Source organism: Apteryx rowi, unplaced genomic scaffold (genome assembly GCF_003343035.1).
Source record: "Apteryx rowi isolate R43461 unplaced genomic scaffold, aptRow1 scaffold_692, whole genome shotgun sequence".
Classification (NCBI taxonomy): domain Eukaryota; kingdom Metazoa; phylum Chordata; class Aves; order Apterygiformes; family Apterygidae; genus Apteryx; species Apteryx rowi.
In genome coordinates this window covers 203,510-228,137 of record NW_020450974.1, presented here as the reverse complement: position 1 = coordinate 228,137, position 24,628 = coordinate 203,510, and the positions used below count along the sequence as shown (strand labels likewise).

Genomic DNA, 24,628 nt, shown 5'->3' with positions numbered 1-24,628 from the left:
AGAGGCCAATGAGAAACAACACTACGAATATGCAACTATGCATGAATCAGCATAAATGATATTTGCCCAGAGTCCCAGCCGTGTATAAATAAGGGTCACTGAGCAGGAGAGTTTGAGCAGGGGATGGGAATGTAACCGGACCATCCTCTCCAGCTGGACTGTGAGTATTCCCCTCCTCCCCTTTTTATTCCCCTCCTGCCCTTTTCCTGGGACGCTGGGTTAAGGTAACTCCTCGAGGTTGAGTGTCCTCTCTTCTTTAGAACAAGAGAGTTTAAGAAGATTAGCTAGCTTATGCGGGGAATACAGTGGGAACCAAAATAGCTCACTAAGCGRCGAATCATATTTAGTGACAACATAGGGCGCTGCCTGATCTTAACTTGAAAGCTAGCTTGTTCGCCCTTGTAAGAGACCAGGCTGGTCTTCAGGTTGAAATCACCGACGCAATAATCAACAACTCTTAATCATTTCCCTTTCAATTAGTAATCGCATCATCTTGATGGATGTTACTAATTTAAGAGCTTGTTTGAAGTAATAAACATATCCTTGTTATGTTACTGTCTCAGTTGTTATTATCGAATCTCCCTAGCACAACAGACACCTAATCAAATTGTTAAATATTTAACAGTATATGGACTAGAAATATAGAATGGGTCAATTTAATTTCTTTTCACTTGGCTAAGATGGCTTTTTTCTTATGCTGTGTGATGAGTGAGTGAAGAGTTAACAGGATTAAAGAAGTTTGCCAAGTGATATGTGCAAGGCCRTGGAATAGAAACTGCATGGATCCCAGGGAGGGAGGAAGCCATACGGAGGTGTTGTGGTCTTGCCTCCCTAGCAGGGACTTTCCAAGCAGAAAAACACACAGTCCCGTGACTGTGAAACTTGCAAAAAGTCAGCAAAAGCAGTGTTTGCCCAGAGCCCCAGCCATACAAAAAGAAACTTGGAAGCTAGGAGAGTTTGAGCAGGGGACGGGAATGCGACCTGACCATCCTCTCCAGCTGGACCATGAGTATTGCCCCCACTCCCCTTTTCCCGCGACGCTGGGTTAAGGTAACTCCTCGAGGCTGAGAGTCCTCTCACTAAGAGAGTGAACAAGCTAGCTTTCAAGYTGGGATAAGCAGTCCTTCCAATTACTAGCGCAGTAGCCGACGGTTTGGGGTTATCCTTTCGAAGTTAGTGATCGCAGTATTTTAATGGGTGTTACTAATCCGAGAGCTTGCTTGAGGAAATAAACATATTTTTATTACATTACTGTCTCAGTTGTTACTACTGAACTTTCATAGCGTGACAGTAACTTTTGGCGTTGTGAGCAAGGTGCTGACTCAGTAGATATATAAGCTAGGGAAATACTAAATACTAGTCACTTTTTTCTAGAAGGAGGAACTTTGGCGGCCAAAATTTCCACCATTTGTACTATTGGGTTCCCTATACCCCTGGAGACAGTGAAAAACAAGTCAATACTAGCAAAATTCGACGTAGAAAATACGTTTAGTCAGAGGTCTCGATGGGGTTCCGCCACAACACAGTATAACAAAATGATGATAGAAATTAAGGTGAAAGGAATGTTTCCTGCAGTTGAGTGTGCTATGATGGTAAATTGTGCCAGCAAAACCCGACCATGCCACAACTTTACGGAAGATGGGCCTCCTCTGTAATCAAACAACCAATGTAACCTTTAACTATGCACATATTGTGCTCCCTACAGGAATGTTTTGGCTATGCGGGGTAAAAGCTTACTCCTACATTCCAGCCAATGCTACTGGTGGCCCCTGTACCATAGGTCATCTGAGCATCTATATGCCAAGCAAACAAGAGAGAGAGGAAATAGCCAGGAATCAAAAACGAAAGAGGAGGGAGGCCTCATCTCTCAACCCTGAATGCAATTCAGAAGTAATCTTATTTTCAACATCACAAATCTCAGCTGCAGCATTCCTTACACCTGGGGTGGGAGTTGCTATGAACTATCAAGCTATAAAAAAGATCGCATGTTCTTCAGCTAAGACTATCAACACTACTTCTGCTGCCCTATCAGCAATGCTTAAAGATGTGCAAGCCTTGCATGCCGGTGTATTAGAAAACAGAGCGGCAGTTGACTATCTTCTTTTATGACACAACCATGGATGTGAAGAATTCAAAGGCACGTGCTGCTTCAACCTGAGCGACCCTTCGACCCTGATTGAAGGGAAGATCACAAACCTTAAATGTCTAGCCTTGGACATTAAACAGCATAATGATAATGAGCTTAATTGGTTGCAAAAATTGTTGCAAAATTTCAGACTGTCCCTATCAGCTTGGCTCACGTCAGGCTTACAAACTGTCATAATAATTGTACTCATGATAGTTATTATATGCATTGCTTTTGCCTGCTTGAAAGCTTGAATATTATGCACAATCTTTGCTAAGGTAAATGCTTTAAACACAAGCTACTTGCCATTGCAACAACAAGACCAAACCCATGATTGTCCTTGAGGGGTAAAGAGGGGGATTATATGGCTGCGACTCTGGTCACGGGGTGGACTGACAAGCGAGTGAAGAGTTAATAGGATTAAAGAAATTTGCCAAGTGATATGTGCAAGGCCATGGAATAGAAACTGCACGGATCCCAGGGAGGGAGGAAGCCATACGGAGGTGTTATGGTCTTGCCTCCCTAGCAGGGACTTTCCAAGCAGAAAAACACACAGTCCCGTGACTGTGAAACTTGCAAAAAGTCAGCAAAAGCAGTGTTTGCCCAGAGCCCCAGCCATACAAAAAGAAACTTGGAAGCTAGGAGAGTTTGAGCAGGGGACGGGAATGCGACCTGACCATCCTCTCCAGCTGGACCATGAGTATTGCCCCCACTCCCCTTTTCCCGCGACGCTGGGTTAAGGTAACTCCTCGAGGCTGAGAGTCCTCTCACTAAGAGAGTGAACAAGCTAGCTTTCAAGYTGGGATAAGCAGTCCTTCCAATTACTAGCGCAGTAGCCGACGGTTTGGGGTTATCCTTTCGAAGTTAGTGATCGCAGTATTTTAATGGGTGTTACTAATCCGAGAGCTTGCGTGAGGAAATACACATATTTTTATTATGCTACTGTCTCAGTTGTTACTATCGAACCTTCATAGCATGACACTGTGTACGTAGCAGTACAGTGGTGTATCATTAACAATAATAGCAGCTAAAAATTTCATCTGCATGGTAGCTCCAATAGCAGGTTTTTATATGGCTCTAAAGGCCAAGTTTCATTCAGACGGTTTTCCCAAACGGAAGACAACAGATGTCAGGCTGGCCTAGGAACTGTTGTTTTCTAAATTTTCTGTGGTTTTCTTTTTTTCAGCTAGTTAAATACAAATTGGCTTGAAAGATAATTAAACTACTATAAACTATCTTCCTGCAGTTTGCTGGGCCACAAGCATCTTACACCCAGGTTTTTAAGATTAACCAACACTCAAACTTTGCTACTCCTAAACTGACTGCCTCCACAACATCTACCAAGTTACATTTCACTAAAAAAAAGCCATTTCAGACGTCTAGTATCAGGTATACAGAGTAGGTGTAAACCTACTTACCTATAAATATGCTATTACAGCTGCTGTGCTGGAATATGTGCTTTTTGTTATCTTTCTGAACCACTTTAGGTCCAAGTGATTGAATTTACTAATGAATGACTCCATGCTGTCCTGCTTCCATATAAATGAAGCAGTGACGCCACAGTGTGGCCTCATACCTTAAGTCTCCCCCAAATCCTTTTAAAAAGCTAGTCTTTTTGGTCCCGCTCTGATGTAGTTCATCACCAAGCATGTATCATTCCACCTTGAAGCCCCTTTTCCAAAATAGATAACAAATTAAAATGCACTCACAAACAAGTCATATATAGTATTATGCAGCTGTGTACAGCAACAGCCTGTTTGATTCTAAGGCGACAAAGGACTCTGGCATACCTGTAGGTTTGAAGCTCCTAAACTGAGTTCTTACAGACTTCTCTTCCATACTTCTTCCACTTTGCCCTGGAGGTGGCAAGTAATAAAAAATGACTATAAATCTGGCACTACTTAATCTATGAGAGGAACATTAGGAATTTGCTATCCTACAAATATAATTCCACACTGAAACTTGTGAATAACTTATACTATACTAAGAAACATTTTTATGGTTATAAAAATCTTCTAAATTTTAGATGATGAAACGAACTCCAGATTTACATGGAAAGGAAAGTGTAATAAAATTTCATCCCCTACAGGCCCACAGAAGATTTGATATACTGTACAAGAAGGTGTTTTAGAGGCAATCTGTCCATTGAACATCCTGAGATGTCTTATGAGGCCTCACCAATTGTCTTCTTAATACTTCATCAGTGGTAGTCTGCAATAAATAATTCCCACTAAAATCTGAGGATTTGGTGCTGTCAGACTGGGAAAGTAATCCTAATACTGCAAAGGTATTGATTTCACCAGTTATAAAAGTATTAGCTTTGAAACTTTCAAAGAGAGGTTGGTGTAAAGGCCCTGAGTGCATCCCTGTCCTGGGGCTTTGGTGCTGGGCCTCTGGGCCAGTTGAGCATTAGCGCAGCCCAGGGCGGTCCCATCCCACCGGTGGCCATGGGGAGAGGCCCCCAGACATGTGGCGGGGTACCACAGCCAGGGCCGACCCACAGGAGCTGCTTTCAGCTGAGGCTCCACCATTTGGCCCTGCCCCAGGTACAGCCCCTGCTGTGTTGCAGCCGTGCCCCTGCCTTGCTACGGCACTGCTGATCCAGACCCAGACCCGGCCCCCGTCCTCAGCCCAACCCCGACTCTGCAGAGATGCCCGATGCCCGGGGCTGGGGCTGCCCCCTGCTGCCCTGCTCCCTCGCAGGGCAGCAGGATGGGCCTGGGCTGGTGAGGTCCTGCCTTGCTGCCATGGGCAGCCCCTGCTGGTACTGGTCCCTGAAGTGCCCTGATCGTTAGCCTCTTCCCTCTGCTTTTTCTGGTACATTTACATTTGCTTGTACATTTATCTCAAAATTCAAGACTTAAAACTTAAAAAAAACCCAACAGTCTCTAGGTTGCAGTTAGTCTTTTGAAATTCTTCAAGGAAAAGCCCCTGAACTAGAGACTTGTTTGATTTTAAGCCCTTACCCCTATTAAATTCCATTTCAGTTGGGTAGCAAATATAAGGCTTGCTGCTATGGGCTTGTGCCCATGGGAGCACATTCTTTTCCAGGAGCTGGAAGGAAACCCAAGATCCCTAGGTGTTATTATTCCTTTTCTGTCAACAAATCTCACTGGAAAAATCCCTTATGCCTGGGGACTGAAAGCTCCTGAGACTTTCAAGGTAGGGAGCACAGGGCTCTCCTGAGGCAGAGCATTGGAAGCATTACACAGCTAACGTTCAGTTAGGGGCACAAGAGCCCTGTTAATTTGGGAGATCTTCTTTTATGGACCGCTGCCAAAGATATTTGTGGGCCTGCTGTCTCTTAGTAAGCTTTTGGCTCAGGGCCCAAACAACATTAGCCCAGCTCCCTATAAAAGTTAATGGATTTGGAGTATTTAGCAAAGGCTGTAGTACAGACAATTAGGATAGAAATCACTGATATAACAGCCATACCAGATCCGTAGCAAGGGCTTGGAGGATAATCCTAAAGTGTACAGATTTGGGAATGCTTTATTTGCAGTCTGAACAATGCCATTTTAAATGCAGCTCTGTGTGTGTGTGCTTGTGTGTGTGTGCTTGTGTGCATGCACATGTGCACGCATGCACATGTAATTATACCACAAATGGCATTTCTTTCATTCAAATCAAAACAAAAAGCCTGTCTCTGAAAGGATGTCTTGCATGTGAAATGAACCTGGTAGAAAGTGGCTTAAACTACAGGATAAGAAGAGTCATTTTCTGTTGAATTACACTAGAACCCAGAGTTTAATCACAGCACATAGAACCCAGAGTAACTTGTCTGACTTCAGTTCAGGTACTCCAAACTTAGGTTTTTTTCTTTTTTCTGCTAGTACAGCTAAGAGCAGAACATGGCCCACAGCCTGTTAAATAATAAAAATCAAAAAGATGACAAGGGAGAAAACAGAGTTTGGTTCATATCAGAGTATGAAAGTTGTCCTGAACTATTTGCTTTGAAGCTCTTCCTTCATTGTTGTTGCTGTCTCAGATTCACACTGTGTCACCTCTAATAACTTACCTTAAGTAAACAAGTGTCAAAGTAAAACATAAAAGATCCACACTAAGTGACGCCAGCAGCAAAGATTTCAAGTTCAAAACAACTTTCTTCCAAAGTCTCCATTTCCATACTATCCAACAGCCTCTCTGTTGTTTAGAGATCCCAGAGGAAACCTGTTTTACTGCTCACTTTCCATTTGCTCAGCATGCAAAAGCTGCTTCTGTGCTTTTCCTTGGGCTATTATGAGCATTTTACAGGGTAAGAATACCTGATAAGGTAGGAATATACTGATACCACTGCGGGATACCAGAAAAGCAACCTACTGATGCCCTTTGTGACAGGAGTCATAGTATACTCAGCCCAGAAGCAGAACCAGCTGCACCAGTAAAGCACAGTCTTTACATATGGACCTCTGTAACTGTCAGTGCTTATCCCTCATAGTACTCCATGCTTAAATAGCTCTGCTGGCAGAAGTTTTTGCTAACTACATAAATACTAATTATAATATTATATGCAAAATAATTGAGGTTCCTGCAATATTTTCCCAGTTCTCCAGTTTTGCCCTGGAGCTTAGAAAGCCTCATCATTACAACTCACTATATCACAGCTCCCATGCCTGCCTGCTCAGTGTCCTGACCCTTGATAAAATTCCCTTTTTCAAACAGAATTAGGTTCTCACAACACACACACTTAAGTGCAGCCACAGAGCTATTAGCTTTACTTCAACTCTCTTTATTTTTATATTTTTTAAAAATGAACTACTCTGTAATAACTATCTCAAGCTCAAATCCTAGAGCTTTTACTTAGCTTTGCCTGAAGAAAAAGATGCAACTAGCTGATGGGAGAGTTTGTCCCAGCAGCTCTCAGGATTCTGATAACTGAGCTGTGTAAGTCTGCCTCTGTCCCACCCAGACCACCAGCACTGGGATGCTGGTCCTGGCTATGGGATGCTCAGTCCATTCAGCTCTCCCTGGCCAGTTTTCCTTCAGGCCACAGGGAGGAGAAAGAAAGAATTTCTCCTCAGGGAGGAGAAAGGAAGAATTGGTGAAGTCTTAGCTCTCGCTCCAATGGGGATTCAAGACACAGCTGAGGCACACATCTAATCGGGAGAGTCAGGAAGGACTAAGGTCATGAACTTTTAAAATATAATTTCCCTCATACTACCATGATAGTACAATAACTACAGCACAGTAACAAGTAGTATATGTAATACATAAGCCTCTGTCACAGTATGTTTTACTGCATCTTTTTAAAGGTCATCTTCTGTTAATATTCATCTTCTATTACTGAAAACAGTTAACTGAAAAGTCTGCATTACAAGCATAGTCAAACAGGACAATCTGAGGACATGTTGTAGGTGACTGAGGCATGATACCCCTGAAAACCATACCTGTTATGGAAACTCTTACTGTCATCATGCTTTTCAGTAGAGCTGAGCGTGCAGAAGGAGATGCATAGGTGCAGGAGATGGGAGATACATAAGTAGGTTTCCATCCTTTCATATGCCCTAGCATGGGGAGCACAGTCACAGCTGCTGCATCTCCCTAGATGGGACAGCGCTAGTACCCAGCTGAATGAGAGGATGAGTGACTGGTGCAGTCTTCAAGACTGCAATAATTCATTGTGGTTGAACTTCCAACATACAGTGGGGAGGATGTACTGCAACAGAAGCAGGCAGTGAAACAACTTTAATAGCAACACTAACAAAAGAGACAACTTATATCCTCCCAAAACACACACTCACACAAGACACACACACCACAAAACTATCAGGCAGGTTGGATATGTTAATACTGTTTTCTCTAGGGTCCTCTTCTCTATAGACACCTGTGGACATTACACATACATAGCAAATATAGTAGCTATAGCTACTATAGCTTTAGTATAGCTATAGTATAGTATAGCTACTATAATCAGTCAGTATCTTCTGATTCTTATTCTAGGCATGATCCTGTTGGGTATTCTTTAACAGTAAGACTAATTTTTAAAATTACACAAGTCTCAAGAGACATCTTCTACATCTAGAGGCACATTGTAAGAGAATTAGACTCCTTAAGTCTATTTCAAGTACCTCTTTAAAGGGATAAGTGGAAAAAAAAAAATTTTGGCTTTATTTAGTTCACTCTTCAGTGGTACTGTTATCTTTGGGGGCACATTAGAGTATCTCAAATGTGACTTTTCTTTTGGCCTGGCTCTCACACTGGGTTTGAATAAAAAACCTGAAACTGCAGCTCAATATTCTACAACTGGGGAGTGTGGGAGGAGAGAATCTTCATTCCCAGCCTCAGTAGTGCTCATTTCATTACATAAGATGTGACGATAAAGAAGCTGTTAATAGTAACACGTTGCAAAGAATTTCACTCACCTTCCTCAAGGGGTAATAGCCTTCAAAAACTGATTCACAGTGACAAAAATTGAATTTGTCTCTTCCCCAGTATGTCCTGCCTTTCATAAAAGGCCTTTGTATCACACGATTCTTTTCTCCAGGCTAGCAGCTTATTTCACTCTTTCTGAGAATATTAGAAAACTGGAAGTTGCATGTATCTTCCTAACCCAGGAAAGATCTTTATGTATGTGCATGTAAGCCTTTGAGACTCAAGCCATGCCACTTGAAGCCAATATATTTTTTTTAAGAGTGCAATTTAGAAGGGGTGTCATTGTGCAGACAACTTGCACCAAATCGTGGTATTGGCTTTATGACTGAATTAATGACTGAAAAAATATATATATTTTTTAATCTTAGTAATCCTTATATTCTCCAACATTTATTTGTATCCAGCAGTCTAAGACAAATGCTTTTAAAAAATGAAACCTGAGATGTTCACATTTACCCAACTTCCAGAAAAATCTAGGAAAAGAGGAAAGTCCTCTTCCTTGTACAGACTTAGAAACACTGGAGAGGAAAACAAAGGWGCTGAAAACCTATTACAGTTTATAACTTTGTGTATCTCTGCCCCAGTCTTTGGGCATCAAAGCTCAGCACCTTATCCCAGAATAAAAGTAGATTATGTGAAATTAACTAAAATGTTCCAGATCCACCCTTCGCTATTGCCTTGTTTCTCCAAATTCCCCCTTTACACATGCTACAAAACAGGAATGAGAATTACCTAAGTCTGCAATGATCTTGCACAAAGTGAAAGCCATTCTGTCAGCAGCTACTGTCCTGCTTTTGGGTTAGATAGGCACTAATTATGGACAGATGTGTGGACACATGTATGGATGTGTGTGAGCAGGTGGATACTCAGAGAGCCATCTAGTCTGACAGGCAACCTATTGATCATGCACAGGGAGCTCACAAGGACAATGCGGTGAGCTTACAGTCTGTGACATGTATTGATACTCATTTTGTCTACCCATTTAATCAACCTTTTTATACTATGCAATATCTCAAAGTAAAGAAAGCATTCCAAAATAAATGTCTAGCAATAGGCTGTTCAAAGTATCTTCTCTTGGAAGTTAGTAAGTGTAACCTTGCTCTTGCTCATGTCAAAAGTTAATGTGTCCTCAATACCTGCAATCAACCTTCAAGGTGAAAACACATACATAAAATACTTCACACTGGCTCTGTGAAGTAAACTGTATAAATTTATATAACTCAGCTGTTCATGTGAGCTTCTAATTAACCTCTGGCATGTGTTGATATTCATCTATTACTCTTATGTTTGTTTTTAGGTACTGTAATAAAAACACAAAGCCAGTTGGCTGAAAATACTATCTAATGGRAGAAATTTATTTTCATGTTGTTTTGGATCTTTTCAGAGGATAATATTTTTTGTATTTACACACTTTAGGAGGAAGTTTTAATGATAAGAGTTATTCAGATTTAAGCATGCCATCCTTTAAATGACATATGATGGTATATTACCCATATCCTTGTCTAGCATGAATTATGTTTTATAATATAATACGCCCATAGGAGTTGACTAGATCTGAAAAATTACTTTCAAAAAGGCATGTGTATGGTATCTGGGAAATATATACAGAACATACATACCAGCTTTTTAAAAATAACAGCATATGCAAAATATATTAAAAGAACCCCACACAGTTTCATTTACTGATGATAAACGAGAATGTATTTTACCTTACTATGAACATATCCTACCTATTTCTTTGAATATATATATAGACAACTGCCAAGGATGCGAATTTTTATAGTCCAATTCAAGCTGCTGGTAAGAGGAAAATAAGCCACAGATGGCTTGCTCAAATAAACAGCAAAGCAAACAAAAAACATTCATACATATATACTCCAACCAAAATTGCTTCTAGCATAAATAAACAACAAAACAGGAGTATGCCACTTAGCACAGGTTTCTAGTGTTTCCAGATTATAAAAAAAATTCTAATTACAATACTACTTCTTTTGTATAACAGCAGATTTTTATAAAAAGTTCTAATTTCCTGTTTGGAAGCCATAAGTGTCAGCCAGAAAAAAGAGGGGATATATTTGGTTCACTGCATTTCCACGTTCCCCATGTCCTTCAGATTTAAAAAGCAGAGTATTTGGCTCTTCTTTGAAGCATAATTACAATAAAAATAACATCTTGGGAGTCTCTGTCTGAGACTAAATAATGACCCATCAAGTCTTTCCAATTTACAGCTAGAGCTTTTGTCCTTTTCTCCTTTTGCAAATTTAACTGGTTTCTTTCCCTCCTTCCTTTCTTTACTTTCCTTCCTTCCCTCCCAGATATGTGTTTAAAAACGTACACCACTGGCCTTAACAGAATCAGAGATGCAGATGAGGGCAGAAATGTCCTCCAAAATCAAAACTTAGCTCACATCACCATTTGAGCTGACAGTAGATGAACATGAAGACAAACAGTTTCTTTTATCCAGTACCTTAACTTTTTTGAATCTGAAGTGTTGTGAGCTAAGAGGTATAAAAAATATTTTGCAGTAAATTAAACAGGTTTTCCTTTAGAAGACAAATACAATTTTGAGAGCTATGCTTGCTGTATAATCCCTTATCAAACCAGTACTACTATCGACCATGACTTGGGGCAGAGTTTGAGCTGCTGCAGTGAAGGAGCAGCCCCTCCTCCATGGCTGGTGTAAGGCTCACATTCACCCTGACAGATCAGAAACCTCTCCTACCCTGAGCTGGAAGATGTGTTGTCCTTACTCAAAGTTGAGCTCCCAAACACAACCTTAACCTGCAAACTGCAGCCAGACTACAAGTCCATGCAGTACAAGAAGCCACCAAACAGTGGAAAGACATGTGTACATTAACCTGCAGAACAAGTCCCACATACACTTACTACACACAACAGCAAACAAAGAGAAAAGCAAGGTACAGTGGTACCAGGCTTTGCTCAGAAATAAACCAATAACACTCAACTGCACTTTGTTTCCAGGATTAACTAGAAAGAGATTTGGGTTTTGTCAAGTTTCTGGGAGGTATACCAGGAGCAGGATTCCATAGCCATCAGAAACCAGTTGTTCAGTGTCTTGTTCTGTCATTCTTCAAGCCAATTATAGAGCTCAGCTCTTGAGATATATGACAATTACATGACATCTAGGAACTGTTAATGCCTTTTTTAAAAATCACCTCTGACCTCTTCTATAATTATATGTCAGTTGTTTTCATAGTGATTAATCCTACGGAAAAGCCCAAGGGAAAGCAGCCTGCAAGAACCAGGACCTGCTTCGCAGATCTTTCTTTCATAGGTTCTTCACTTACACAAGAGACAAATGAACGTTCCCTGCAATTATGGGATTGACATAGCTGTGGAGAACAAGGATTCCTGTCATTATCCTAAAGAACTGCAAAATTCTTTTATTAAGTTTAGGAAATCCTTTTTCCTCCACTCCTGATAATTGCTAAAGACTGTATTAATACAGACCAGAGCTGGATTATATTCTGAGGGGGGCTCATTATGAGAAGGAACAAGAACAGAAAAGTAATATCTCTACAGAGGGGTGAGTGAACTCATTGGTTAGATACTACATCTTCCAATTTGAAGTTTCTGGTGCTTAATACAGCCAAGGTACAGCACAAACAAAAAAAAGCCAAAGCAGTTTTCCTCCTAAAACAAGAAAAATTGGTGTCTTTATGTACACTCTAGGAAAAAAGAAGACTACAACTTGGTGCACCTCAAAGGACAACTGTCCACTGAGTCTGGCATCCATTTATTTTAAGGCCTTAACAAATCCTACTTGGTCATTCCACAATAGTCCTGTCCAGCATACAAACACTGGTGGTTACATTCTTGTTATGCTGTTGTTCCTAGGCTTAATTTCAGAGGATCTTAAATATAGTCTCTTGCAAGGTCTCCTCCAACATGGCTGATTACACAAGTAAGAGCCTGTTGACCCACAAGAGCCAGGTTGACTAGGTAGAGCTTTCTAGCTCTAAAAATGTTTCCTCAGAAATGGCAACATTTACATGCATTTCATTTGTTATGATTTCCATTTTCATTTTACTTATACTGTGACTGCCAGTATTAGCAACATCAAGCTCTTCTCCAAACCTCTTCTGTTTCCTGTGGGTTCTCCCACAAAACCACAGAAGTAGTAATTCATTTTTTAAAAATACTCACTTATTTTGTTGGAAAAAAAATTCTTTCTGTTTCCAGTTACAGGTACTTTCTGAGTATCTTCACATAGTGCAGATATTCTGGGACACAATCCAGTATTTCTCTCACATGTCATACATACACATCACAGTTTACAACTTCTATGCTTCGTTGTTTACAGTAACTTCAGCAAACTACTTCTAATCAAGCTCTGATCCACTTCAAATGTTGCTGGCTTAAGCAAGCCAGATTCACTCCAGATTATGGTGTCAATTTGCTCTGGCAAGATAGTCCAGCGATTCCCTAAAACAGATAGAGATTCACACAGTACAGCTTTGAAATAAGACCTAACATAAAGAGTCTGAACTTAATGATACAATCTGAGAAAGCCATAAGTCAATGAAGACCAAAAACAACAATACATTTAAATTATATATCTAACTATATAAAATAGTAAACAGAATATAATTGCAAAATAATTTTCACCTGCCAAGCAGCAAGTGAAACTTAGAAATTCAGTACACAACACTACAGAAGTCTTAAACTGCACATGGAACATCTAAGATGTTAAACCAGCACTGTAAGTTATTTTAAGTAAGCCTTATGTTTAGGAAAGCATTATGGCTCCCTATAGAGCCAGGCTAAGCCAACACTAGATGAACTGGAAACAGAAAGAGTTGTTTCAAAGTATGATGGTTCATAATTTCCCTTCCCACATTATTTGGATGAGCAGTCATTTATCCACAAAGCAGAGGAGGAAAAAGGAACCTCAAAGGTACAGAAAGATATGTCGACTGGTACAGCAGGAATTCAGAAGTCATGATTCACACTTGTTTTTTAGTTGCTGGGCAGCATAAGCCTCCAGACAGACTCACTTTGAAAGTTATGAGCTGAGAGCAAGATGTGAAGCAAGTCATCAAGCAACCCACAGTGTCTTCTCTTAGTCCAACCTGAAAACTCTTTCAGCTTTAGTAGTGGGAGAGCTAAAAAAGTGGTACTGTGCTGGGAATTACCACTTCCAGAAATTAGCTTCCTGCTTATTTTTTCACATGTTCCAGCTGGGAGTCCCTAATAACTATAGCTTATTCCACTAGCATATGCTGACCCACTGTTTCTCAGAGAATGACGTCCAACAGAAACCCTTTTGCCCTTCACTGTTCTGTCTGTCTGACACTACTAAAAGCATTTACTCCACACACTAACTATGCAGAGGTCAGCACCATCCGACATACCTATCACATTTTACAACTTCCATGCGGAGAGCAAATATTAGGACTCAAACCCACAAGTCAGTTGGATAACCTTCATGGACTACTGAGGCAAATAAATAGAATCATTTCTTCTGGAAAAAAAGATTCAAGTGACTTTTCAAGAAAAAGCTGCTATTAAAGCCCTATCTTATGCTTCTGCCATGCTACAAGCTCAAAGAAGCACATGATCTGATAAATGTGTTAGGTGGTTAGTTCTTGCCTTGTGATACATATGCATAGCTTCCAACTGTCACCAGTAAGAGGCATACATATGTTCAATCATCTTTCTTCTTTGTTTTACTGCCCATAAAATCTTTATAATATTAACATGAAGTAATTCATTAATAATTTCATTCATACATAATTTATTCTTAATTTAACAGTTAACTCTCTAGAAAAAAATCTGTATTTAAACTTCTATTAAACTTGTATTTTAAAATTGTCATGTGCTAATTCACTAATAGCTGCCTCACTATGAACTGTGGGAATGTTGAAAATACTAAAACTATCTTATCCTCCAGAAAGTTATACTGATCATATTTGTTACTAGAAACAAAAATAAAAGACATGATATTTTTGTCAGCTTAGAGCACTTGGACTATTTGCAAAATTTGTTTATGGTAATTCAGCACAAGTTGTCATAATAATACAAACATAGTGAACTAAGACATATGTAGCATTGCAAGTTTGATGTGAGTGATTTATGTGGTAAATAAAAATTAGACTTACTAAAGTATTAATCAGCATAGCCAGTAAATGTATAGAAAATGTATAAAGAAGAAAATAAGTTTTAAAGATACATGAACAGTTGGCAACATTTTCCCAGGTGATATTTCTGAGCACCATACCACCTTAATTTTGTCATGCACTTTTAGGAGGAATGAGGTTAAAACAACTTTGATTTTAGCAATACCAAATGTTAGGCAAAAAAAATCAGATGTAGAATTAGGTAGGCCTACAAGCTCCTATAAAATCTTTTGTAGGATTTCAGCATCAATCTAGCAAAAGTAACAATCACTAATTCAACTTTAATTGATCTTACTCAAGTAGGCTGGGTGCGAGTTGTTAGGAACCCAGGGTTTCAGCAGGCAGAACACGACAGCACACTTTCTTAGCTTTGCTTGTTCCTCTCACTGGTCTCTAAATGAGCTCATCCTTTTCATGATGGGAAGTATAAGATAACTTTAAGCCAGCCAGAGATTTGAGGTGGAGTTTTGGGTCAACCTAGATCTTCTCATTATAGAGTGTACTGTAAAAAAGGTCAAAAAAACTTTTAGACCCCCAGATCAGGTTTTACTAGGATATAAACTGCAAAAATTAACTTTTCAGAACAGAGGAAACTCAATGAGTAGGCAAGACAGAAATAAAAAGGGCTTGTAGACCTCTCCCCTGCAAGAGAACAGATCCTTTCTCTCAGGTCAGCTTTGAGTCCAGCTCGGCTCCTGTGTGGTCTCCAGGAATGAGCTTCCTTCCCACCGCTGAAGGCTTGCTTACTTGCCTGCATTCCTGCTAAACTACTGACTCCCTGCCTGCCTGCTGGGCTTGCCTGTTTCCCCTTTTCCACACTCACAGAATCCAGATTACTTTGACACTTGAAGCCATGAAGGTCCTCTTTGAAGGGGAGACACCAAAAGAGAAAAACAAGACAGAAGAATTTGCTTTTATTTTGTTATTAGCACTTGGGGGAGAAAAAAAGATACTTGGGAAACTGGCAGAGCTACAAATACTTGTAGTGCAAACTGCTAAATTCTAATCTGATAGTCAACAAGTAATAGTTTTTTTCCTCATTATAGGATTATAACTCATCGTGTTCATGAATTATGCATAGAAATTTCCTAGTTATTAGTGCATAGTTCTAACAATGCTATCTCCTGAGCCTTCCCAGTAGCATGGTCTAGTATCGCATATCTTCCTAAGTCTTATCTTTCATTTGAAGCAAACACATTTAGCTCTGTGGTGTTTACACCACAGCAGAAACACCATTGTTTCTGCTCATAAATGGTGCCTTCTACTGATTCTTTCCATGGTACCAAACCAACTTCAGAATCATAATAATAATCCCATCAATTAATGTTTAAATTGTACTTAATAGTCTCATTCCCAATTAAAAATCTCCCTTCTCAAAAAAGACATAGCTAAATATGATAAACATACTTTGTGGTAGACTTGTAAATGTTAGATATAAGCTGTACGGGAAGCATTTATTAATATTGGCTAGACTCTTTATTAGAAACTGTTTCAAAGTCAAAGACCTTTACACAAATGCCTTGCCTTCCCTAAGTGCATTACGGACAAACCTAAATTATTTAAACTGGGCAGAATGTAGTGCCAGACACCAATTCAAAACATGTAACTCATAGTCACTGCTAGTTAATTCAATCTTGTTGCCTTTTGTTGGGTCTTTTCCCAGCTTATGACTTTCTCATTGCTGACTTCACAGTAAGCGAGTTTAACAGCAGGGTGAAGATCAGTAGCCCCAGATACACATACTCACACCCAAACAGTTCCTATATTCTTGTGGAAAACTACCTGCGGGCTACTGTGCAGCAGGGTCTATCCGTGGTCTGAAGAGCTGTGCACAGGGTGTCTACACTGCACAGTGGCAGGGCATATGCCTGTAGCTCACCTTTCCTGTAGGCTGCTTTTTGTCAGATGTCTCCTCAGCACTGCTGCACCTTTCAAAGTGGTTTTCAGATGCACCTAATTCTTTCTCTCTCTTTGGAAATATATTCTTTCCAGAGAGTAACAACCAAAGAGCAGAGCAATATGTCATAGGAGCCAAAGTATTTAGTGTAGGCTGACATACCTTTTTTGATAATTCAGCATCTTGAACAGACATCCAGTCTTTAGCCCTAAATGTGTATTTCCTTAGCCCTCATTCATACAAATATCTTCCTTTGATGTAACAACCAGGAAAATTGTGCAGGACGCAACCCAAAGACAGAAAGATGGGCTCCTTTCCTGAGGAGCAACAGAGCCTCATCTGCTACAAATTGTAATAGGGGAGCTATAAAAACAATAGCTAGGGCTCTTCTCTCACGCCTATAGCTTGAAAGGACTTTATAAAAAGAAATGGACAGTTCAGGCTTTTCCAAGAAAATAACTGGCTGCTGTCAGTGAAGACTTTCAACATTCAGAAATGGCTATGAGAACCTGAGTGCAAATGAAACATCTGCCATATCCCACTGCAGCTGGGCTCTGACTTCCCTTTTATGTTGCTGGTCTTAAGGAAAGCTTTTTAACATGGTTTCCTGAATGGCTTCTTAGCAGAAGCTCAGAGGACTCTTTCCTTCCACTTAAAAGGCTTTCACCTACAAACTCCATGTCCTGCACTCCCTAGGCTTAATATCATTCTAGAGGCAATATTTTCAAACTAATTCTTGCCTATACTTCCTTATAATACTCTGATACTTACTTTTAGGCAGACAAATGATCTATCTTTCCAGCACCTGGACTGTGATAACTTTTCTCCAGGGAGTACTTCTACTGACAACAGTGGGACTATCAACATGAATTAATTTATGGGATTGGACTCCTAATGTGATCAAACCTCCACTTTCCTGGGTATAAACCTGTTAAAACATTCAGCGCCTTTAACAAGGTGCAGGAACAGATTTTATATCAATTAAATTGTGTTCTGGTGTTCTGGATTCTGCATGTAGAAATATTGTGATCTTATTGTTTATGTTAAAAATGCCTACAAATATGGGATCAGGATTCACTGTGCTACCTGCTTTGTAAGCACAAAACAGCAGTCCCTGCCCTGTTCTGCATTTCTGCACTGTACTTAGGGTATCAGTCAGTGTGATGGTGTTGAGAGAAATCATGAGGGACTGCAGAACTGCCCCATCACCCATCCCTCCAGTATTAGAGCTGAACATCAAAATAAAGGCTTTAAATGTGTATGTATAGTAGCTGTCACATTTCACATTGTTCTTGGAGATATTTCTACTGAATAGCCATCCTTCCCTTCAGTTCTTTTTTTACTTGAAAAATATTTGTTAGTTGGATAATTTAAAATACATGCATCTCTCTATAAGACTAACAGGTAAAGTCTTACTTCATGGAAAGATGAAACTTGGAGAAAGTAATTTGTAACTGTTAACAGATCATAATGATTTTGACTGAATCAATATTGAGAAAAACAACAGTCAGAACTAACAATGGTGACTTTCCAAGAATGGGCAATAAACACATAATAACACAAGCAAAAAGACGCACAGTAATTTCTTGCAGTCCATAACAGACTGAATTAATCCATGGCATGTACAAGACTGTACTCCAGGTAATTTCAGAGTAATAGAAGTGAAAGATCTACATCTCTGGGACTTCTCTACACAGCCAAGTGTATTGGGAAACCAAAACTTGGGCCTTACTTGAGGATGAGAGAAGCTGAGAAAATGTAACTCACACAATCAAAGTTCAATTAGAAAACTTTCCTACCTGTTCTTTTCAAAGTGGCTAGGAGAGGGTGGCAGGAAACACTGATGACAGAAATACTTTATAACTAACTGCTTCTTTTCCAGAATCTTAGAAAAAATTTTCAGTGTTTCTCTTTTTTATACAGCTGTACATTATATTCTGATTCTACAAATGGAACAGTGAAATATACTTGAAATAGCAATTGAAAGAATCTTTGCAAACTAAAATAACCTTAGCTACTTAGCTAACTAACAATTTAAGATGTATGCTTAATCACCTAATCATTTGAAAGAATTCTGAAAACATGGGCAAATAAGCACAACTTTCCCAAAATGAAAAAAATTGAAAGTCTTCTTTTGGATATCAAAGAAAACATTTAAGGGTGAACATTAAGACCGGCATTAGTTACTTATTCCCTTGTTTTTCAAACTTTTCAAAGGATGTGACAATGCTACATTTTTATTGTAACAATTTAGGACTGTGGAAAGAAAAACATTTCAATTCTGGAACACATATGAAGTTGTTCACACAAAATCAAATTAAAACACTTAATTCTATCAGAGTAAACTTAAATAGAACTTACAGAAATATCTTTCTACAAAGTCAATTCTGGGGTTAAATTTTTCTTTAATTACTAAGAATTTTATCCATATCTTTTTTTCTTTCAGGCATCCCTTTATTCATAGAGAAACATATTTGGGGTGTACCTTTATCTCGAGCTCTCTTCACTGCCTCTCCCAACTGTCCTATATAGTTCTGTGGATGCTGAGGGCAGGCACACAATGGCTGGCACCCCTCCTAATATGATTATATGGGGGAGCAAGTCCATAAGGGCAAGACATAGAGGGGCAAGTCATAGAGGTAGCAGGTCATCCCATTGCTCTTGCCATTTTTAACTGGAAGCAATTCTTACCAGAAAATAACAAACATCTGAGGCTTGTTCTTTTGTTCTTGCCAGGAGAGTAGGGGGCCACCCCCTTCACGTAACCTGGAGAATGAAGCTATGCTACTCCAACAAGAGGCATGCCAGAGGGCATTTGTGCAGACTGCAGCTATCAGCAGGCTCTGATGTTTGAAGATTGGCCATCCACAACTTCCCCACAGTTTTTCCCAGCAGGAGTGGCACCATAATCTGCAGAATCAGAATCAGAATCAGAATCCTTCCAAAAAGAAAATTGAGGTGAAAAGGGACTAGTGCTTCTCTCCAGCTGTTCTTCAGCGACTTTGGTCTTGAACTTGCTCCATGTTTTCAGACTAGCATACTCTTCACTAATCCTGCACTCTCTTGGGTAACTGTTTACCACATTAAGTGCCACTCTCCTGGATTTGATAGTGTTTTTTCCAGGAAAAGTTTTTCTTATGCATAAGTATGCACTCAGCTTCCTCACTGATCTGTGGAAGATTTAGAAGAAAATAAATAGTGGTTTCCAGGCAATACAAAAATCTTATCCTAGATTGTCCTATAAATTGTTAATTCCAAATACTGCTTATATATGCACATGCATTAACCACCACATGGTCTGTATTTACCACAAATATCAGATCCAGAATTATTTCCAAATCCAATCAGAGAATTGACAGTGTGCAAGAACTAAGAGTTTTGCATCACAGACACAGAGTTTTACACATAGACAACAGATAGAAAAGGTAAAGAATACTAGCATTCAGAATAATTCTTTTATATCTAGAAAATGTTGGGTTCATTTTGATCTTAATGGAATATGTGAGGTACAACTACACAGTTAGAGATAGATTAAAGTAAAATTAAATGCTATTATCACCCATATTCTGCACAGACATTTTGCTGATGTGACTAGGGCAATTGCTTTGGTTTGAAGTGATAGGGAAATTAAATATATTCTCTTAAACTATCAATTTTCAAGTCACTCCAATTTTGCTAGCCCAACTTACGCAGCTTTTAAAGAGAAACTGCTGTAACTTCAACTGCAGTTAATTGCCGAGGAGAATATCAGTCTTCCAGAAACAGTGTCTGATTTAACACATGTAGTAGTGTGGTACTTTCCAAATATCTCCATGACATTTTGAGAAACACTGTGCTTAGGAGGAGTGAGTGCAGCACATGTGAAAATTGTACTGATGCATACTGCAGTCACATCTCTGGCTACTGTGTGGCATATCCTTACATTTCAAATTTTAGGAACACTGCTTTGTAGAGTAGAAGTGTAGGGCAATCTCCTTTTTAAGTGAGACAAAGATGCTAACATTACTGAGCTGTTGTGAAGCCCCAAGTAATGTCTGCAATATTTGCCAAACAGGGGCCAGAGGCTTTGAAAAATAACTCACATCTCGAACAATATAACACAAAGTATCATATATTGGGAGAACTGGTAACAAAAGCCATAGTGAAAATCTAAAAGAATCACTTCATAGTCCACCCAGGAGGACCTAGGAAAGTATCTCAAAGTACTGTTATTATTTTCAATCCTGCAGTTATTTTTGTTGATGAGGGATCAATTATTCAAGATATGATATAAATATCAAACAAACAAGGTCCATATGTGAAATCTTTACAGTCAGAGCTGACCTAAGTTTATGGCTGAAATATTTATTTTGGTTGGAAAGTCTGATCTGTTGAAAGTCAAACAAATCACTTCCACTTTGAAAGTGAAAATTTGCAGAAACCTATCAAAAATAGACATAGAGAGAACAAGGAAGCAATGAAATTATACTGCTTGGCATGACAAGTTAAAATCACTTAATGTTAGCCTGGCACCAAGTTGTTTTCTAGACCTCTGCACATGCAATGTTAATCATTTAATGAATGTTAATTTTGTTTACAATTTTCATCTCTATTTAAGGTGATTATTCTCCATTCTTCTATACTTATTAAAAGAAGGAATATGTTATTAGCTTTTACTCCGATCTTTGTAAATCTAGCATATTTGTGTGTGCTTGTGTGTGTGTAAAATGTTATTAAGAGATGACTGCTTTTTTACTGGTAGATATTAAGACACCAGGTTTTTTGGTTTCTTTCTTTTACTTTCACATAGAAATATTAACTTCTGAAGCAGGAAAAAGTGGCCAGAATCTCAGATATATCAAGCAGCCAGCATTCCATTTAAAGCCATCAGGGACTGTATATAGATAACATTTCTAAAAATCTGTCCATCAATTATATATTTGTTTTAGTAAAAGCAGTTATGATGCCATGAAAACAAAACAGAACAGTACATTCCCACAAATTCTAGATTACAACAATCATCTGTAGCATTCTACAGGCTTATAAAAATTCTGTGCAATGTTAGTGGGATAGAATGGTAGTGGGATAAAAATCACTGTTTTCAGAAATCAGTGATTAAATGCAAAAATAGCCAATGATCCACTTTGTAGTTCAAACTACATCAGCAGCAGAGCTTCAATGTTCCTACAGTTCAAACCCTAATTCTACAATGCTGGTCAGCTGTCTCTGTCCCTCATGCATGCAAAGTGCTGCAAGGCTCTCAGGAGACAGTGAGTATCCAAATCTGCTTTGTAGGATGCAGGTTATCCCAGAGCCCTCTTCCATCAGTAGGCAGTTTATTTTCATGATAGTCTTTTTTTTTTTTCAGATTTCAGATACCTTGAAAACATGTAATTCCTTTGTGCTTACTGCATTGTGAAATTTTCTGAGGCATTATTTGGTTGATGCGACATGTCTACAATTCTTGAGCTTGGCCTGCAGGCAACTATGCTTTGCATAACACTCTTCAGTGCATTGCTTACCGTTAGCCTGTTTATGAGCACTATAAGAAAACAGGGAAAACTAATGGCAACATCACTTAGGTTTTGTTTTAAGGAATCCCCTTGTGAGGAAACAAATGTGAAGTCAGGAGACAATCTGAAGGTGGATAGAAAATAGAAGCAGCAAGAAGTAAATAAGGAGCATGAAGCTTTTTGTAAAAGATCAACAATAGGGAGAACAGATTTATTTTATTCCATCTTTTGCTGGACTCCTGACATAATTTCTAGTTGGGAGAGAAGAGAGTTGGGAGACAGTCCAGGACATTCCTCTGTAGGTTAATGTTTTAGTACAGTATGAGAAAAGTTCCTGCTGAAAGGGTGCACATAGATGTGAGGAGTCAGAGATGTGAGCACTCTGTGTGATCTGACTAAATAGTTCTAGACTTTAAAGAAAGATTCTTCCAGAGCTGAAGAGCCCACGAGTCTGAACATTGTCAGAAGAGATGGCAAGGCATGAAAGTCAAAGTGGGGCTGGGTGTTGGCTTTGTGAGTCATTTTCCTGATTTCTTGATTTAGAGCAAGGTAAGCAGCTACACCTCTGACTATAACTTCTAGGTCTATCTGGTGAGACACAGCAAAAAGGGTCAAGTTACTCTAATTTGCTAGACATTTCCTTGCCTCAGTCATATGGCACAGAAAACACAGTGACTTCAGGTTCCATTCATTATTTCATTTTATTAAAGTCATGAGGATATCCTTCCTTTTTGTATCATTCACCTTCTTTTTGTACAAGGTAATGGTCAATTTCTCTGGTTTTTGATGTATAACAACAATACTAGCTGGTTATTATTATCTTGATAATGAACAACCTATACTATTTGATAATGAACAACCTATACTATTCTTGTTTTGGATTATATTGTTCTCTTACACCACCACTGCCCTGTACATGCACATACATGTACAAAATCTTATGGTAATAACTCCACCATAAAAAAAGCACTGCAGCCAGTGTTCATGAAGACATTTGGACTAAAAGTGTAAAGATATCAGCAAGATGGAAAGCATATGGTGTAGAAATAATTTCTCAGGTATTCTAGGTACATAAAATATTGTGAAGAACATCTACAGTTTGACCCTCAGGCTCAAAATAATATCCAATCTTTTAAAAAATGGTTCAGGAAGCAATAAGTCATACCTGTAAGACTGAGGGAAAAGGGTTTGCATGACCCTTTTTTTTAATTTTGAGGCATAAGAATAAGCAAAGAAGGAAAAAAGGGGAATAATAATAGAATGTGCTTTTAAATGACCACAGGAATGTAATAAGGGTAAAGTCTCTTTGCTTTAATAGTAGCATTGTTTCCACATGGCTACACTACAGAACCTGATATAAGAGTTTTGCTATTCACACACTCTTTTTGTGCTTAAAAAAAGGAGTTTAATTTCTTATGAAGATAATCATACGTAGATGAATGATCAGAGTAAATTCACCACCTAGTTTGCCAACTAAAACATCCCAAAACAGACTGCACAATTTGACTGGTAAAAGAAATATTTTATGAAGCAATCAGATACTATCAGGACGGACACAGAAGAAGAACCTGGTTATAATATAAAAGAAACAACTGCCAGCATTTAAATCTCTTTTTTTGCCCCACTGTGAGTTTTTTCAGGACACTGTCTTCAAGCTACACAGAGCAGAAAACCAGATGTCACAATAAATATTTTACAGTATGAGAACATGTCTGTTGAAAGTATTGGTAGTAACAAAACCAACCCTGCAGTAAGAACATTTTAAGTAGGTAAGCAGGAAGATAAGACATTTTACTATTTCCACAGTTTCATAGCTGTATTTAAGATAGTAACTGATAACTCCAACTCATTTTTAATCTCTGGCTTCAGCCATGTACCAATTATGAGGAAAATCTGCTCTAACTCAAAAGTTCTGCCCTTACCCATCAGCTTTCCAACACAGCTGTCACTTCCAAGAATGGTTGCCTTCTATTAGATCTGCATGCAGTGCCTCATTACTGTTCTGTTCCAGGTCACTGAAGGCTTCTCTGTCCAGGAGAGAATGACATGATACTGCAGTTGTCTATTAAATCAATTGAGGAAGATGTTAAAGGAACAAAGTGCTTAAAATATTCATTAGTTTTAGAAGCACATATATCTTCTTAATTAACTTTGTCACTAGATCAAATTAACAAGGGTTTAATGACAAGTTAGCAAGTGATACATTAATTAATTTAGGAAATGATTCATTTTCTCTGACTTTTTTAATTCACTTCTAATAAAATAAATTCTGATATGAGTTATCCAATTAGGCACGATGTCCTTATTTTTTCTGTGCAATACTGAAACTTGAGCATGAGGATAGGATGAGGATATTCGAGCAAAAAAATTAGTCTGATTAATTCCAAAGAATCATGTGACTTCTGAAGTCAAATTTTTCTTTTCAGAAATTCTGTATTTGTTCAGTTTTGGCTAACGTTTTATTGGCAATTTTAGCATGCTTCCATACCGATCTAAAATATGCTTAAGTACCACTTGATTAATGTTATTTCTTAGACTTTTTCAGTATCTGGCCATATGTACAACATCAGTTCTACATGAATAAATAAATAAACAAATAAAA

The 24,628-nt window shown here is 38.8% G+C and overlaps 1 long non-coding RNA gene across 1 annotated transcript; it reads left to right on the top strand.

The window, feature by feature from the left end:
• LOC112975830 lies at window positions 1–24,628 on the top strand. Its single transcript, XR_003256791.1, has 2 exons — window positions 1–160; window positions 19,271–24,628. It is a non-coding gene; the product is annotated as an uncharacterized LOC112975830 (long non-coding RNA).